This window comes from Spermophilus citellus (genome assembly GCF_964194105.1).
Source record: "Spermophilus citellus genome assembly, chromosome: 13".
NCBI lineage: Eukaryota > Metazoa > Chordata > Mammalia > Rodentia > Sciuridae > Spermophilus > Spermophilus citellus.
Window position 1 is genome coordinate 20830206 of NC_138193.1, and position 8443 is coordinate 20838648.

The window sequence follows — 8443 nt, forward strand, 5'->3', positions numbered from 1 at the left end:
ATGAACCACTGTGCCTGGCTCGTATAATGTTTTATTAATCTCTCTGTCAAAATGTATTTTCTACAAATTTATTTTGAACCTGTCAATAGGTACACAGGGTGCCCAAGAATCCACTTCCCCCCACACTTCTTGTCTTTGGTTTTCTCATTTATAAAACTGAGCACCAGATAATGACTCTCTTATTGAAATAGGGTCCTTTTTTCTATTTTGTTGTTTTTGCTGTTGTTTGGTTCATATATTTGTATATAATGGTGGAATGTGTTGTTATATATTCTTACATGCACACAGTATAACAATATAATTTGACAAATATTATTCCCCAGCACTTCCCTCCTCCCTCAATCTCCCCATTTCTTTAATCTACTGTTCTTTGCCAAGGGAAGTATATGGCTATAGGTAGTATTATCTAAAACTCTAAGGTCAGCCAAACATGACTTATTTTGGCAAGAGCAAAACAGAGGGTTTAGCTGTCTGGATTGTAGATTTTATTACATCTACTATAGAGAAACAAATGGGCAGAGTAGATATGGATATTCTGGCATTTCCGGTTATGGTTAGCTCTTAAATTTATGTCAGAATCAATAAGGTTGGAATTAATAGAGAAAAACTTATGTAAAGTTCCTTCACAATTGGCCACTGCTACAGAAGGTGGCTTAGTGACCAAAGCTCAATTTACCTGATGTGAGGCCTAACTGTTAGCAGTGAGAGGTGCATACAATATGTTCACCATCATAGGTCCAGGAATGAGGTTGCCACCAGGCAAAGGGGCCAGTCTGGTGGCTTGGTCAAAAAGGTATTTAATATTACCCAGGTTACTTTAGGTGAGGTCAATTTGCATTGTTGAAATTTTGCCTTCAGGGTTTTTCTACAGAGTTAGTTTCTTCATCTTTTTGTTGATGGTTTTAAGGGTCCAGGTATTGACTTTTATGGTTAACAAATACAAACCCTCAAACTCATGCTTAGGAGGATCCCTGAACCATCCCATGCATTAGTTATAGGATCCTTCCATGAGACCATAGGTCCCTGAGAGGGGGACCCAATCAATACAAGATTTTGACATTGAAATTAAAATTAAAGCAAACAAGGTTTGGTTCAAGGCATCAAGAGGGGATTTGTATAGTTTTCTTCCTCTATTTTGTAGCATGGTCTTTAATTTCTCAAACATTATTTCTACGATGCCTTGAGCCTGAGGGTTAAAGGAGACCCAAGTTATGTGGCATATTTACCAATTTTTGCAAACCACCTGAAAAGTCTTGCTAGTATAGACTGGGTCATTGTCAGTTTTAATAGACATGGAAATATTCATATTTCCAAAACATTTAAGTAGATGGGAGATGGACCTCTTTTGTGATTTCTCCTGTGGAGGCTGTGGCCATTACTCAGTCTGAATAGGTATCAATGACTACATGAATATACTTAAATTTCCAAAAATGCATAATATTTGGAATCCATTGGCCATAAAGCATTAGATTTTAACTCTCTGGGATTTACTCTAACAGGTTGTAAACCATCAATGGGAAGAAAGAATGCACACTTTTTGCAGTCTCTGACTAGGTACATATATGAATCTACCCCAGTGAATAACATCATCAAGTAAGTTAAAAAAAGTGGGGGTTCCAATTAGAATAATATATATTCCATTCTTGTATAATTATACCAAAATACATCCTACTGTCATGTATAAGAGACCCACTAATTTAAAAATGCTTATTTTATTTTTTAATATCTTTAATTAGTTTTTTTTTTTTTAATGTTGTGCCAAGGATTGAACCCAGAGCCTCACAAGTACTAGGCAAGCATGCTACAACTGAGTGACAACCCCAGCCCCTTGCTTATTTTAAATATATAAATGCTTCTTAAACTTAAATGACACATTGATTTATTATAATTTCAATAAATTTTCTGCAATGAAGAAGAGCACTTTACAATAACCTAGCGAAAATATAAATTTTTTTCATGATAACTATTTTCTCTTGTATTTTCCATTCAAATCTTGACTGATGGTGTTCTGGGTTAATTGTTTTAACAAAAATATTTTCCAAGTGCAGTTTCAATCAAGTCACATTTGCCTATTCATGAAGGTACATAAACCAAAACCTTCAGGAATTTGTTTGATTTAGATGAAGAAGGAAATGGTAACTAGATCATAAGAGTGGAGATGTTTTGCACACTGGTTAGCAACTATCTAAATACAGCCATTGGTAAGAAAGTGACTTTAAATTTGAAAACATGGGGCAGATTTTGTAAAGAAGAATCAATACCCCAGGTGTTTCAGTGCCTCAATGAATATGATGTAAGAGAAGTCATATAAAGAATGTCATATAACAAATATTCTAGCATCATACAAAACACAAGTTTTCCAATTTTCTTAAACTTGTTTATAGGAGACAGTTCTTTTTTTCCCATTGGTGATAGATATTCTAACTGCAATGTTACAGGTTGAATTTAATAGGTTGTGAGTTTGATAGAATCTGATTTAAATGAAGGTCATGTGGATGAACAAAAATATTGTAAACTTTTGAAATTCAGCACTTGAAATACAAAAAAAAAGACTTGGAAATGGGCATGTTGGGATCATTTTCCTAGAAGATTCCTATATTGTTTTAAAAAATATTTTTATTTGTAGATGGACACAATACCTTTATTTTACTTTTATGTGGTTCTGAGGATATAACCCAGTGCCTCATGCTTGTTAGGCAAGCACTTAACCACTGAGCTAATCCCCAGCCCAATATTTCTTATTTCTGCTTAACCAAACATGAAATCCATATTTTGTGGTAAATAATCTTTATGTAAGCAAAAGTACTTCAGATACTGTAGATACAAGCAAAATAAGACACCATCTTTAATTTTAAGAAATTTGCAGGGAAGATTGAAAATCAAACAAATACTGACCATTAAATAATATAACTTATGATACAAACTAAAACATAATGTATTCAGGCTCAAAGACAAGGGTAAGATCTGAGCAATTTCATGAGGTAAACAGAAGTAAACAAAAATATTACTCTGAAGAATAAGGTATGTTTGATTTAAAATTTATTTTTTACTTATTTTTATTTCCTTTTCTTTCTTTCATTTTTTTGAGCTGCAACAAGGGCTTTCTTTGTGGTAGGCCATTGAAGCTCTTGATGTGAAATTAAGATCAAGAATAAAATCCTGGGGCTGGGGATGTGGCTCAAGCGGTAGTGCGCTTGCCTGGCATGCGTGCGGCCCGGGTTCGATCCTCAGCACCACATACCAACAAAGATGTTGTGTCCGCCGAGAACTAAAAAGTAAATATTAAAAATTCTCTCTCTCTCTCTCTCTCTCTCTCTCTCTCTCTCTCTCTCTCTCTCTCCTCTCTCACTCTCTATTTAAAAAAAAAAGAATAAAATCCTGCTTTACACAGAGGGTAGTAGATTGACTGAAAGCATTTTAATAAAAATCCTGCTGCAATCAAATACTCCTATTTTTCTTCCAAGAATCCAGATAAAGATGAACAAATATTTCATTTGTATTTCCATAAGAAATACCTTCTATCCTCAAGCTGGAATTGGAATCTCAGCAGACACATTTCTGCTTTGCCTTTACATTGTCACTGTCTTTGTGGGACCCAAACCCAGGAATACTGACCTCCCAATCTCCCACATGGCTCTAACACACATCCTCATGCTCCTTACACATGGGACTTTTGGTATCTACAGATTTTGGAGAAGTGTAGGACAGTTCATGTCAGTTCAAATGCAAAGTGCTTGTCTTCCTGGCCAAGGTCATGAGGGGACTCTCCATCTGTACCACCCACATGCTGGGTGTGCTTTAGGCCATCACCATCTACCTCAGTGGCTCCTAGTTGGCCTGCTTCAAATTAAAAACCACAAATGCCCTCCAGTGACTAATTGTTTTCTTATTAATCCTCACCATCTCCATCTATACTAATCCAGGTTTTTAATACTGTGGCCAGACCAAATAAAATGCAGCCTGGTCTTCTATTTCTCACTGACCACTGTTCCTTTCAGCTCATGAACTACAAGCACGGGTTCCTCTTTTTATTGCACTGATGGCATACAGTGATCTCTAGTTTTGAGGCTGTATGGTTCTTTCAAGCAGATACATAATAATAATCTTTCATAGATGTAAACAACAATCGTGTTTTTTCAAAGCTCCAGATTTTCTCCATAAAGTTCCCCAGAAAAAAAAAGAGCCATTCATGCCCTTCTGCTGTCCATCATGTGTTTTGACATCTAGTATTGTTTGAACTTCATCATCTTACCATTAATAAGCATAGTGTGAGCAACTTATCTCATCTTGAGATGTCTTCAAAGGCTTGGTATCAATGGTGATGGCATGCTCAGTCCTTTTGTGCTGATCTATGCTGACACTCAAATAATAAATCTATGCAAATTAAATGTAGAAAAAAGTATGCTTCTGACAAAACTGATCAAAAGCAACTTTGTCATTCTTATTAAAATATTATCTATTTCAGAAAATTTTACCTCTTATAAAAATCAATGAAATAGAATTAAAATCTTCTATTACAACAATGTTATCTAAATAGATAACAAATAGCTTGTGAAAATTTTTTTTCTGTATATGGATCAGTTTTTTCAACATTTGCATTAATTTTCACTGTATCTTACACCATTTGTGTATCATAAAGTTTTATGAACTTTTTATGTAAATTTTTATGTACTTTGTATCTTAGACACTCATATTTGGTCTATGTTTTTTGTCTTCCTGCATTAAAGTTCCTGATATTTCTTTCAGTGAAATTCTATTAGAGGAATATTGATGCTTTTCTCTTTTTGTCTATTAATATGCACATGCTGATATCAAAGCTACTCAGGAGTCTGCAGTAGTATTGCAATTTTGTGGAAACCTTGGGTAACTTAGTGAGACTCTGTGAACACAACAGGTAGAAGATGGATCTCGTTGGTGGACCACCTTAGAGGTTCACTTCCCTATACAAAACTACTACAACAACAAACTGAACAACAGAAATACAATAAATACCATGAAATAGTACTTCATGAACAAGAGAATGCCGGCACTATTTTAAAAATAGAAGTGTTGGTCACCATGTGAACCAATTAGAAGCCACACACTTCTGTTCAGAATATAAAAAAAATAGTATAGTAGATATAGAAAAGAATTTGATGATTACTAAAATTTTAAACAGAATTACCACATGACCTACCAATTTTATTTCTAGCTATATTTTCAAATGAACTGAAAACAGATATTCAAACATTTGAACATGAATATCAATGACATCACCATTTCCATTAGAAGATATATGAAAATCTAAATTTTCATTAAGAATGAAAACAAATGTGTCTATGTATTTATATGTATCCTTGTCTGAATAAGCACATGTACATATATATGTTCATATTCATATATCTATATCTCTTTATAGCATCCATATATGTTTGAATATTATTCTGCAATAAAAATGAAATTGTGTTACAAGTGACCATGTTGACAAATCTCAAAAATATTAAGAAAAGTAGACAAAATCAGACATGAAATTTCACCTGTGCTATAACTACATTTATATTAAATACTCAAAATTTGTAAATCATAGAGTTAGAAAGGAGAGAGTTTGTTGCCAGGGGCTTGGAAGGCATTTAAGTGAGTGTTGATTAAGTGATTATATAATTTATTTTCAGTATTTAAAATGTTTAAATCAAAATAATTGTGGTAATTATACCACAAAAGTATAAATGTGACTACTTAACTTATTTTTGATGGGCTCTTTTATGAAAATTCAACCTCAATAACACCAATAAGAAGAAAAAAAATCTTTAAAATACTGAAGTCTATATAATCATAGCTAGAGGTGACAGAAATGAACTATGGAACTGGAAATAACTTTCTTATCCTTGTATTGGAACACATGACCACAGTAACTGCATTATGTAGAACCACAAAAATAGAATCCTATATACAATGAGTTATATTCTATGTATGTATAATATGCCAAAATATATTCTATCATCATGCATATCTAAAAAGAACAAATACAATTTAAAAAAAAAAACTATGGATTTATAGTCACCCACATTTAATATGCATCACCAAACTAAAGCATGGATGGTAACACTGGATACTAGAAATCAAGAGCCTTCTCTGTGTCAGGCAGTATTCTTGATTCATTATTCATTTTGTCCTTATCTTTCAAGTATCATGAGTCCTGATTGGAAGACTTCTGATCTCACAGATGAGCAAACTAAGTTTGAGGGATCACTGATTGTTCCAAGATCACTATCTATGCAGACTAAGGCTCTGACAATTAATTTGTGTGATTTCCAATTTACTGTATCATGTATCACAATACAAAGTCAGTCAGGTTTTTATGTTTGTTTGTTTTGTTTTGTTTTTTGTTTTTGTTTTATTTTGTCCTCCCCCACCCTTGGAGGAGGAAACAAGAGGTAGAAATACAACAGGGCACCAAGAACCATCTGCATAAACTATCAATGTTAAAAACTTGATTGTGGTCATTGTTACACTGGTAAATAGGTATCTGTAAACATGAATTATATATGTATGAATTATATGTGTATAGTTTATTGTATTTCAGTTTTATCCTAATACAATTGTTTTAAATTTGAATGAAAGAAATAAATATATTCCTCAGAAAAACAAACTATATATTTGGAAAGCATAGGAAAAGATGCTGAATATTATATGTCATTAAAAAATTACAGAGCAGCCACTGCCATGAAGGTCAAGCTGTGCAGTTTTAGTGGGTACAAGATGTATCCCATATACAGGAGTCACTATGCAAGGACTGACGGAAAGGTTTTCCAATTTCTTAATGCAAAATATGAGTTGGCTTTCCTATCCAAGAGGAATCCTCAGCAGATAAACTGTACTGTCCTCTACAGAAGAAAGCACAAAAAAAAGCCAGTCAGAAGAAATTCAAAAGAAGAGAACCCAACTTGAAGCCAAATTTCAGAGGGCCATCACTGGTGCATCCCTTGCGGATATCATGGCCAAGAGGAATCAGAAACCAGAAGTTTAAAAGGCTCAATGAAAGCAAGCTCTTAGGCTGCCAAGGAAGCAAAACAAACAAACAAACAAACAAACAAAAAGGCTAAGCAGGCATTTAAAAAGATGGCAATGGCTGCTGCTAAGACTCCCACAAAGGCAACACCTCAGAAAAAGACTGAAACCTGAGAAGTTTTCTGCTCCCCGAGTTGGTGGATAATGCTAAATTGGCAGATGAGATTTTAAAATAAAGATGTGACTCTTTTAATTGGAGAAATGTTAAAATAAGGCAATAAAGATGTATGATTGAATGCTAGCTTTGCTTTGATGTGTTTAGGACACACTACACAGACTGAAAGTAGTGGAATCTTGCATAGATTTAATCCAAGTTGACTATTCAAATGCTCTTTTCCTGTCATTTCTCTATCCATGATGGGCACATTTGGTTTTTTATTGGGTTTGACTTTTACATTGGGAACCCCCCCTTCTCCCACCATTAGCTATTATCTGATTTGATGGTGCCAAAAATTAATAGCTGTATTAATCTCTTTCTCCCAGAAAATAACATCCCCCTTTCTATTCTGGCTATATATTCTGTCTCTGAAACCAGGGACACTGAATAAGAGTATATTTTACCTATTCCCAGTCCTAGTTTGTTGAGCTAGGACTTTTGACAAAGCTGTGCCAAATAAAATAAAATTGCCTTATGATCAATAAATGTGTAATGAGATAAGAAAATATTATAATTTGTGAACAGGCTTGTACTCTATAGATGTCTTTATTATCTGCCCACCTGTGCTGAGTTGCAAGGATACAACAATGCATAAGCCATGTCTTAAACAATTTTTCTCAAGGTAGAATTATGGTGCATGTCAACATTTTCTTCATCCCCAATTATCCAAGTTAATGGATTACTAATTTTGTTTCTGGTGCATGTTAAATTCAGGCATTATTCTAATTGTTGGGTATAATAAATAGGTTTGGGGAGAAAAAAAAGAAATTACAAATTAAACAGACTTATAAAAATTTATAAAATTTTATACCTGACAATATCAAAAGCTGTCAAAGATAGGGAACAAGAGGAAATCTCATACATTGCTGTTGAGATAGCAAAATTGGACAGCAACTCTGGAAGACAGTTTGGTAGCTTCTTAAAAATCACAATATACACTTAATATGGCCCACTAATTGTATTTCTCAGTGTTAATTCCATGGAATTGAAAGCTATGTCCACATACAAGTGTCCACAAAACCAAGATACAAAGGTCCACAACTTCTTCACTCATGATTGCCAAGAAAAGAAAGCAGCTAAAAGAGATTTCAGTAGCCATTTACCTCTTATTAATGTAAAGACTTTGATACATCCAAACACTGGAGGGTCACTCAAAAAATTTAATAAAATGAAATTTACTATCAAACATGAATACACATGGAGGCATTATTAATACATATTGCCAGAAAGCATATATTG

The 8443-nt window shown here is 33.9% G+C and overlaps 1 pseudogene across 1 annotated transcript; it reads left to right on the plus strand.

Moving 5' to 3' along the window:
* Positions 1-6695: 6695 nt before the first annotated feature.
* LOC308632906 (large ribosomal subunit protein eL24-like) lies at positions 6696-7192 on the plus strand (annotated as a pseudogene). Its single transcript has one exon. The product of its transcript is annotated as a large ribosomal subunit protein eL24-like (transcript).
* Positions 7193-8443: the final 1251 nt, after the last annotated feature.